The sequence below is a fragment of the Malus domestica genome, chromosome 09, assembly GCF_042453785.1.
Source record: "Malus domestica chromosome 09, GDT2T_hap1".
NCBI classification, from domain to species: Eukaryota; Viridiplantae; Streptophyta; class Magnoliopsida; order Rosales; family Rosaceae; genus Malus; species Malus domestica.
The window spans coordinates 26,278,470-26,289,181 of NC_091669.1; the positions used below are offsets into that span (position 1 = coordinate 26,278,470).

The following is a 10,712-nucleotide window of genomic DNA, read 5'->3' on the forward strand; positions in this document are numbered from 1 at the left end:
AGTGGGTCAGTTAAGGAGAAGAAAATGATGCAGCAAGAATGGGTTTAAAACCAGCATTGGTGAAGGAAGGAAGGGAGGAGGAGGCCTCGGTCGATTTCTTTCGGTTCTATCTTCTCAAACTCATGTCTATCTTTTGTTTTAACTTAAGGATTGTGTGTAACTAAACTTTTTAGTAGTTAGGGGCTGTTTTGAAGCCCCGAATATGATTGCAATTTTGTTATGACATTTCGTTAAATTATTTTTATGAATGGATGAAAATTGGTTCACTACTTGTCTCATTGATGAATTCTTTATTTGTTTTCTATGGATGCATACTTAGTAAGCATATCTAGGATTCTAATGCTATGAATATGTGTGTGTCTGCCCTTGTCGAATGAGGACCTACATATGTTCTACAGTAGTACTTGTTAATTGCGATTAACATGTGAACCAATTTCTAGGATAAGTAAGACAACACTAGTACTTACGATGCCTTGTGATGACTCAAACTCTTTTCGTTCTTTATGATTTCTTCTTGTTAAATCTATGAACACGCCATTCTAGATTGCATGCTAGGAACTAAGTTAAGTTGAAAACGCCATTCTCTTAACATACTACGTAAGAAAGAGTAATAGGTTGAGTTCTAACATTGAGCCAACTTGAGCATCTTCATCCGGAAATAAAAGGAATTTGAATGAAACATAACATGTTTGCATGATTATTTGGTGGTGGATAGCAATTCCCCTAACTCGTTTTTCTTAATATGTGAACTACTTAAAATATGTTTCTGTCCTATTTTTGTTTGATTTAATTTAAATATCAAATCTAATCCAAAAATCCCAACAATTTGTAGAAGTGTAGCTCTGTGTGTCTAATGTTTGCTTATAAAATTTCGTAGACTTTAGATTAGTGTAAGTCAGTCTAATAATTATTTTTCGGTGGCTGGTCAGTAGGGACAGTAACCAGTTTTTGTGACATTTTAAGTAGTTAGATAAAACAATCTTCTGTGGGAAAGACCCTTATTTTCATATGCTACAATTGACAAATCTTAGCTTTAATAAGGAAAATCAATAGGACATTGTGTGCTACTTTGTGGTGTGCTTTTAATCCTATCATGATACTTGTAAATAGGAATTACGAGATGAATTGGTGTGTTTGACTATTACGTCACTTGGAGCAATGCTTTGGAATCCAGGTAGGGGAAATACGGCAGACCTTTACGGAGATTGGCTTTATTAAATTTTGGTGAAGCATTATACTATTATTATCGATCTTATTGGTTGATTAATGTGATATGGGTTGCTAATTGGACAAATACTACTCTTGGGTGTTTACTTGTTATTAGTTACGGAATTATTGGTGAAGTTATATTCGCTGAGAATATGTTGTGGTACATGTGAATGATGAAATGAGATTATTTGTGCATCACTCCTGTGTGAGAATAGTTGGAAGTTCGGTGTTGAGGAAGGAATTCTGGAAATGAGGGTGGTTGGAAATATCTTTTGTGTAGTTGAGCCAAACTCTTAGTAGGTACCAAGTCTCAGGCGAGCCCACAGTACACAGTTTCTTTGAGGGTAATTCGGGATTGGCGACGAAGGGTTTTGGCAAGATGGCTAACAAAAGGGGAAATTGGGATGATTGAGTTATAGGGGGTTAATTTGTATATTAGAACATTCAAACCACCACTGCAGAGGTAAAATGCACGGTATGGGACGTGCAGGTCCGCGTGTTTTATTATATGAATTAACGGGTAGAGATGAAGAGTATTGTATCACACTCATGCATTGTTGATGATAATGATTTGGTACTTGATTACATGATCTTATTACACTTAATTTAATATTGTCAATTTACTGTGATAAGGTTAAGTCCCTACTGAGCTGTTGAAGCTCACCCCTCTATTGTTATGCAGGTTTACTAACTAAACTATCAAAAGGGTAGACGGGATGAGACGAAATAGATATGAGGCTAGAACTTGTATTTATTTATTTAGCATTTTAAAGAATTATTGAGTTATTTTAAATAAGAAGAATTTTATTTTTCACTCCGTTATTTCAGTTTTATTATAATTTGTTAGCTTTTATCTCACGTTTCGGATTCGGGTTCAAGTTTTTACTACCGACCCCGGGTCCGGATCGTGACAACAGTCATCTGTTTTTCAGGAAATTTGAGCTTGCCTTATCAATCCAGCTTTGAATAGCATCGTGGAACATGATGCAATTGTTTGTGGTCGTAATGCAATTGTTTGTGGTGTGCTTATTCGAGTTATGGTACTTGCAATATGTTTTTCCTTTCAACTATTTGGCCTTAGGAATGTTGTGTCCTGGCCGAAGTTTGATGATCATTGCTAGCAACAACTGGTCGAAAATTGCATCGGCCTTGGTGATATCAAAAGTGCAAACTTTTGATGTTTTAACTGTCTCTTCAGAGGCTGAACGGGTTTTGGCATCCTTGGAATTAATTTGAGCCAATGCCTTGCAAACGTATGGTTTATCTATCACTATCTCGGCCGCGTCCACACTGACGTATTGGGAATCCTCGACTTCGGCCGATAAGTAGCTAATCGTGGGGTTTTTGTAAATTATTCCCCTGGATGGGGACTTCGAGATCATTTCCTCTCTGAGCAAATAATCATATTGCTCAACGTGCTGGGCCAGTTCGTACATGTCTCGGAAATTTACCCCCAAGAATTTCTTTTTGTATTCCACATCCAAACCGTTCAGAGCGATCCTGACAAATTCAACTTCAGGGAGAGGTATTCGGCACCAGTTTCTAGCCGATTTGAACATCGTTAAGTATTCCATTGGTGATTCGTCCAACTCCTGGGCCATCCTATCCAGCGATGAGACTAACATTTCCATCCCCGACTGATAGAATTGTTCATGGAATTTTTCGACCAGTTCCTCCCAATTTTGGATGGAATTAGGCGGGAGGTTGATGTACCATGCGAATGCCGAGCCTGTCAATGAGAAGTTGAATAATCACAGTTTATGGAAGTCACTATTCACAACTCTCCGCATTGTGCAGTGAACCGGGCCACGTGTTTTAACGAGGGCAGGGATGACTCTCCAGTGAAAAGGTTGAAGTCAAGGATCTTAAAGCCTTTGGGATATTCAAACTTTTCCACATAAGCTGGATATGGATGGATGAATTTTGAGAACTTTGGCCCCCTTTTGAAGGCCGAATTGATCATCATTTGGACCTCGGTCATATCGACGGATGTTGTTTCCATTTTTTGGTTGGATCCGTCTGTCCTGCTGCTTGAGCCTCATTTTTTTTCCAAGTCAATTGCTTTAAGCCGAATAGATCATGTTTCGACCTGTAGCAAATTACTCTTGAATGGAAGTTGTCGGGACTGATCAACAGGCCCACCTTCAAAAACTCTACTAACCAGTAGTTAGAGCAATCTAGTATGTGTATCTCCATTATTTTGTATCACCTCGAGTAAATTGTTCATTATTTGGCTAATTGTTTGTTCAACCTGCTGAGATTACTTGTCAAGTCGTCTTCGATTGCTCGTCAAGTCGTCTTCGAAGAAACAACCTAGTTAGGGGATTAAAGCCTTCACCACCATCTTCATCTTCATCGCAGTCCTACACTATCCCTTCAATGAAGACACCTGCGGTTTTGTTGGGAATTTTTGTGTTACGAGGCTAGGTACCGAGACAAACTTCTGTTTCTCGGCGTGTTACATTTGCAGCCTCTGGCGTCACAGCAACAAGAGGGTTTTGTGCATGTGACAAATTTTGTCCGGGGATCTGAACTGGTAGGTCGGTCGTTGACTTTCCCATGATTATTTTCTTTTTAACCGATCGTGTTTCGATGGGCATGAACTTTGTAGTTTTAGCACTTGGTCCCATTGGGCGTGCCAAAATGTTGACCCTAAAAACTACCAAGCTTATGTGGCACGCATGCCGAGCAATTAATAAGTTAACTACTTCCTTCAGTTGTGTGCGGGGCGTGCCAACTCGAGGGCCGAGCTTGGCTAGTGAGTAAAATTTGTTGATGTTGCGTTGGGTGCGCTGCTAATTTCTTAATCTTGCAACTGCGGCCGAGGAAGGAACACGTCTTGGCCTTTAGGTTCTAGAGCCTGAAAACAAGGCTGCTAGTTCTGCGAAGTTCACAAATCGTTGGCGCCGAATTCGGTTGATAAGAGCATATTTATGCGACTTTGTTATCTTATTTCTTTGCTTTTACTTAGTTAATTTACATTGATTTTGGTAATTTATGTTATTTTCGTATTATTGTAGGTCCAATTGGGAAAGATGACAATAAATGGCAAAATGGAGCAATTTGGAGCAGTTTTGGATTTGGATTGGACATCATGGTTGGATAACATATGGGGTGACGTTTTTGGTGTTTAAATGGTGCTAGATTTGTGCTAAAATCTGGATGAATTAAAATTGAGGCTTGGAAGATAAAGAATTAGACAAGAAAGAGCAACCTTATCCAACCTTATCTTATCCTATCTTATCTTACCTTATCTTATCTCCAGCTGCAAAGAGGAATCCTTATCACATTCTAACACTTCCTATCTGATTCTAGGAGTCCTAAAATAATTCAAATGATCTAATCCTTTTCCTCCTAGGGTTAGCTGTGCCTTTGCCCTATAAAAACAAATTGAGCCGTAAATATGGGAAGGGGGGAGAAAAGAGTGCCGCATCCTGCCTCCAGAAAAGAGTGCCGAATCTGCCAATCAACCATTGGAGTTTCCAGAGTTCTTTCTATTCTTATTTAGTTTCAATGTTTATTTAAATTGCTTTTCAATTATGATGAATATGTGTAGCTAAGTTTCTTTTTAGCTAGAGGTGAATTCAAAGCCATGATCATATGTTTTATATGAATTGATTACATCCAGTTATTGTTTCATAAGACATTAATGCGATTTACTTATCTGCTGTATAGAGAACTTATTCTTGTATGTTTATTAAGGATGCATACTTAGTTTGCATGCAGGGATTTGATGATAGAATATAAGGGAATTTCACCTAATCGTTATGAACTTATATTTCCAAGTAGTAAAAGTCACTGGTCATGACTGAGTTAAGTAAATTATTGGCAGGAGTTTCATGCTTTTCATAGTTACGAATGCTTCGTCAATGCTTATGATTTTCACAGAACTTAATGATCTTCGAGATGTATCTCTATCATGCTTTTCATAGTTAGGGAACTTGAGAAGAATAATTTAATTGCGACGCTGAGTCCAAATCAATAAACCTAGGAAAATTTGAGAGTTAATTTGTGCAGTTCACAGTTAATTTGGGGCATTGTCATTCATGGTTTATAGAAATGATAACTAGAAATCGATTTGTATGCATATGTTTCATGTGTGGAGAACAATCCTCTAGCTAGCCTTTCACCTATATCTCATACAAGACCTAATTCGTTTGCTGCAATTTACTTAATTTTTGTTAAAATTCGTCCAAACACCTCCTCAGTTCTTATTTTGTGTTAGTCTAGCTTAGTTTTCAGTTTTTAAGTTTAATTTGTGTTGATTAGCATCCCTCCTAATCGATTTGTGTGTTAGTTTATACCACATCATAGGTCACAGTGATTATATTCGTAAAAGTATAAGCATGCCGAATCGACACCAAACTATATGGGCACAAGTACTCAAAGCAAATGTGCGTCTTAATCGTAAATGTAGTTCGGCCATCAGAATGCCGAACTCTAAATCCCACTTGTGAGTATCCAATCGTAAAACAACTTGGCGTTCGATGCGTCGAGCCCAGTAATCCGTAACACCATACATCGCCGAGAAAGCAAATGAGATGACCTCTGCCAATAAGAATTCGAAAATCCTTCTCGACCGAGACTTGGATAGATAATCAGTCGGCCTCGCCGTAGTGCTGTTTATCCAAACTGAAGGTGCTTCGCGGTTGGCTGATTTTATGGCAACAGTGTTGTTTATCCAAACTGAAGGTGTTCGCCGGTTGCCTTCACAGTGCTGTTTATCCAAACTGAAGATGTGTTGGCGAAAAAGAAAATAAAAATCTCAAGGTTGTTGAGAGGTTTCACATAGAGCAAGAGTTTGCACATGGCAGTTTGTGTGTTGAGTTGGAGGGCTTAATGATGCACCCCTCCCTTATTTATAAAAGCCAACCTTATCATGGCCGAACCAGATGTATACCAGATTTGGATTCTTTATCCTAATCTAACCACGTCTTGGCCAATCCCACCTCCATTAGGACTTTGAACCAAACTCTTTATTCGGCCGCATTCACTTCTCAAATCTCAGCATCCTCATTCCATTAAGACTCCTTATCATACTAGGACTCGACCCATTCGCTCTTATCCAGTCTAAACCTTCTTACAATAAGACTCGACCGACCTGACTGGACGGCTTATGACCACTGGACGGCCCATAGTATTTTTGGAAAAGCTTTGGACCGAACATAAACCTTCGCTCGGCCCAATAATATTATTTTGGGTCAAAACAACTTGAAAGTAATCTAATTAGTACAACAGGGTTGCGTTTATTGCAGCGGACTAACTCGGACTGGACTAGCTTGAGGGGCTAAGTTGGATTGGCTTGGCTTGGACTAATTAGGATAAGAATAATGAAATATTTGGTATAGTGCCAGACTATGTCATGGACTAAAATATTTTTTTTGGCTCAAAAAAAATAATTTTCAATTTTATTGTTTCTCTCTCCATCTGTTGCATCATCACTTAACAAAATGCCATACAAACACCGAACTTCAAAATGTTCAAATTTTGCAGGGTAGGTGATCGAAAGGTGGATTTTGATTATTCCGAGCCTCAACGAAACAAATGAGATAAGCCATTACCACATCACCCAGCTCAGGTGGTAAAACATCAATCATTTCAATATTCATGGAAAAATGTTTTGGTCTTGATTAATTTACACTGAACAAAATGTTTTGGTCTAATAACATTACTAGAGGAAAAAATACAACCTTCAAAAGGAAATAATACCTAAGCAAATACTTCAAAAATTGCTAGAACGAATTAATCTTTATCACAGTTCTTTCTTCAAGTCTTTAATCTCGTAAATTGCAGATAAGTCACTTGGCGGATCATGTCGTGCTCTTTTTACTCATCTTATTCCTTGAAGCAAAGCTGCTCGGTCCAATTTCAGTGGATATTCTTTTCGTCCTGCAAAGCATGAGAACAATAATTGAGTACTTACAGCAGAACAGCTTGTGGCTTTCGTTGTAAACAAAACAGAGACAATGGAGAGCAAAGAGGGGATCTTATGATTTCTTCCACAAATATAAGTGTCCAATAGAAATTAAGAAGCGTCATACTGCTTGGATAGCTCTTTTAACTCCTCGTCGCCATCTTCAAATGCACCATCTGAAACTAAAGATACAATGAAATTCAAGGCCAGTTGAAAGATCCAAACCAACAATAACATATGCAAAATACTAAATGCTGGATCAACATTATACCTTTGTTATTCCAACTAAAAACATACCAGCTTCATCAATCTCGTCCTCATCTGGAACCCCACATGTCACCTCCCTTGTCAAAGTCTCAACGTTCTCCCACTGGAGGCATCCAAATCATAAATGATTTTGATTTCTTCAAATTAAAAGAAGGTATATCTAAGCACAACATCTCCCCCATCGCATTTCTTCTATAACTTAGAATAAAAACTTGAAGCTAGAAGGATTATACGAAAAATCAATCAAAACCCAGTAATAATTTCATAGATTTCGAACCCAAAACAACAAAATCTGTCAAAACCCAGTAATAATTTTAGGATTTACAAAACAAAATCAAAGAATTAGACTGACGGATTTAGAATTTACCAGGCCAGCAGCAAGACGAGGATGAGCAGGTCAAAAGATATCATCCGTCTAATTCTCACACACCATGGCACGGTAAGATGCCTACTTTTTTTGGTCACTTGTAAGGAGCCATGATCTTTACTCTCCTCTAAGTTTTACTCGCTATTTCACATTTCATCTCATATTCCTGATAACAATGAACCTAGATTCAAAAGGTTTCAGTGGATGTAACACATCACTTTTACCGTGACTTTCTCACAGGTTACCAAATAACAGGCAACATGAAATTCTGTTCAAGCATTACATTTAATTCAATATTATGTGTATTCGTTTCCTCCACAAACCCTAATTTTTCCCCCAATTAATTTTTTCCCAAATAATTTTTTCCACAAACCATATATGTAAGATCCCACATCGTCCAGGGGTGAGGATCTTTATATGTATATTCCCATCTCTACATAGCACGAGGCCTTTTGGGAGCTCACTGACTTTGGGTTCCATCAGAACTCCTTTTTCCTTCTGCCCAATCACGCACGCACACACCCTCACTCTCTCTTCTCTCAGACTTTCTTCTTCTTTATTCTCATTCCGTACACCCGAGCCACCTTTACCTCATAATCATCATCAAAACATCACAGATCGAATTGGAAATCACTACCATCACACTCACCTCAACCCCATGAACTCATTGGTACCCCTAAGTCGAGGAATAGATGTCAGGAATTCGAGAACTCGCAAGCTCCGGCGAGGTGTATTTTTCTACATCATGATCGTGGTCTTTTTATGAGGTTTAAAGGCTCGAGGTGGGTCCTAATCACCTTTATAGGGACCCTAGATTAGTTTTGGAGCAGTTTGAACATTGGAATAGGCGAGAAAATGGAGTTGCAGGTTGGCTGGTTGTTCCAAACCTTATTCCGACCACTTTCCGTACGTTTTAGGACCTCAAATAGGTAAGATTGTATTCTTCCAATTAAGAACTTCAAATCCATATAAAATTCATGGAATTTGGTTGAAAAATGATGAAGATATTAAAGTTTTAAGATTTTCCAGAAACCAGTGACACAGACGGCGATGGATTCCGGCAAGGCCACCGCAGCAGGAGGAGAATATTTCGTCAACTTTGATGGAATATACTGACGGCGTTAGGTAACTCCGTTAGTTTTTAAACGGAATATTATACTATTTAGGGATTCCGTTAGCATGCCAGGCACGTGCTTGCGCATGGCCGACGCGTGAGACGTCAGAAAATTAATCTAAAAATATCCGGGTGTTCGTGTTGTTGAGTAGGTCATGTTGGTATATTCAAACATCCCATTTGAGCAACATATGAGAAATTATTCATAGGGTTTGTGCATATGCTTTAAAATTAATGTAAAATTAGTTATTTCGCATATAGGTGAGATGTACCCGGAGGACAAGCGTGGTCAACCGAGACTTGGGGGCTACGATCTTGCTACTTACCAGTGAGTGGGCTTTTGTTTTCTATATATATGTATATATGCTTATGACTCCCAGAAACTATTTTAAGTGAATGTATGTTTTAAATGCCATGTCGTGTGTGCATTATGTATTAGTATTGCATTAGTATAGCTATGCATAGTATTTATTGGATGAGACTGCGGAGGCTCGGGTAAGCTTTAGATAAGTACATCATGTTGGTATTGGTTGCGTTGTGTGTGGTTATACATTGATGCATTTTGAGCTCATTATCCTGCACCCCGGTGTTAGTGCTCCTGTCCGTGGCCAAGGCACAGTCCTTCACGTGATGTTCACCTCCCGCACCGCACGCTCACCTTGGACCCAAATTTGGTACACAGCCTATCGTATAGACCACAATAAGTGGTTCCGACTCGTAGGTGACCGACGATTATTCACACAGCCTTCACATCATCGTAGCACTTGAGCGTACTTATCTACACCCAACCCTGTCGTACATACCACAATAGGTGGTTCCAACTCGTGTGCAGGCACACTTGATGAGCTATAGATTCAGCCATACAGGTCACATTAGGTGATTTCGACTGGTATACTATTTTACATTGATTCGTATCACTTGGCTTACACATTTTATGGTTGAACATCTTGACATGGCATACCTCTGTTTTCACTGCTTCTAAGCATTATCCTTATGTACCTATGTGTTATTATTTTCTGGGAAATTATACAGGTTTTATAGTGAGGGGTTAGCATGTTCATAAAGACAACCGTGTTTTCAAAAGCTTTGTTTTTGCCCACTCATGTTTTCTATTTTGTGCCCCTCTAGGTTCTTGGTAGCTGGTCATCTTTGGTGGCTCACAAGGACTTTCACAGCGGTTCTGACATCTCTATAAATATGTAGAGATCTTTTCCTTGTTTGTATAATTAGTACTTAGTTGGTTCGACTACACTTTTGTTTACCTATGCTCTGATATTTGTATAACTTGCTTAGTCACCTTCACTCACTTATTTTATCTTAGTTTAGATAAGTTTGGTTTTAGGTTTTTATTTATTCGCATTTCTTTTATTATCATTTCTGTTGAGCATTTTGGCTACGTCACCCTCATGTGATAACCAGCACGTCTCAACCTTGATCGGGGTGTGTCAATATCACCTTCCCCAGTTAATTTTTCCCAACCCTCCATCCCCAATTTTTTTTCCCAACACCCATACACTCATCCCTTCGCCCCCTTTTTACTCTCCCATCCCTAAATTAAAAACCCAAACAAATAAATAACGAAATTTTGGACAAGAGTAGCTTACTAGAGGAAGGACGCCGAGCCGGAGAACGCACTTGGAGAACTAGAGAAATCGTTGGGAGGAAGGATGGCTTCACACCTAAAGGAATTTTCTGAAACAGAGAATGGAGGTGAGAAGAGAAAAGTCTCACAAGTGGATTCTGGAAAAAATGGGGAAGACGCGTGAGAAAGGGGAGGGTAGGATTGGAAAAATTGAAAAGCTTCATTAACTTGTTATTGTTTACCCGTATTTTGGTGAAAT

The 10,712-nt window shown here is 38.8% G+C and overlaps 1 long non-coding RNA gene across 1 annotated transcript; it reads right to left on the reverse strand.

The window, feature by feature from the left end:
• Window positions 1-6,788: 6,788 nt before the first annotated feature.
• On the reverse strand, window positions 6,789-8,110 carry LOC103426399 (uncharacterized). Its single transcript, XR_528091.4, has 4 exons — window positions 7,758-8,110; window positions 7,395-7,493; window positions 7,251-7,305; window positions 6,789-7,098 (listed from the first exon to the last, which is right to left on the reverse strand). It is a non-coding gene; the product is annotated as an uncharacterized lncRNA (long non-coding RNA).
• Between the last annotated feature and the right edge of the window lie 2,602 nt (window positions 8,111-10,712).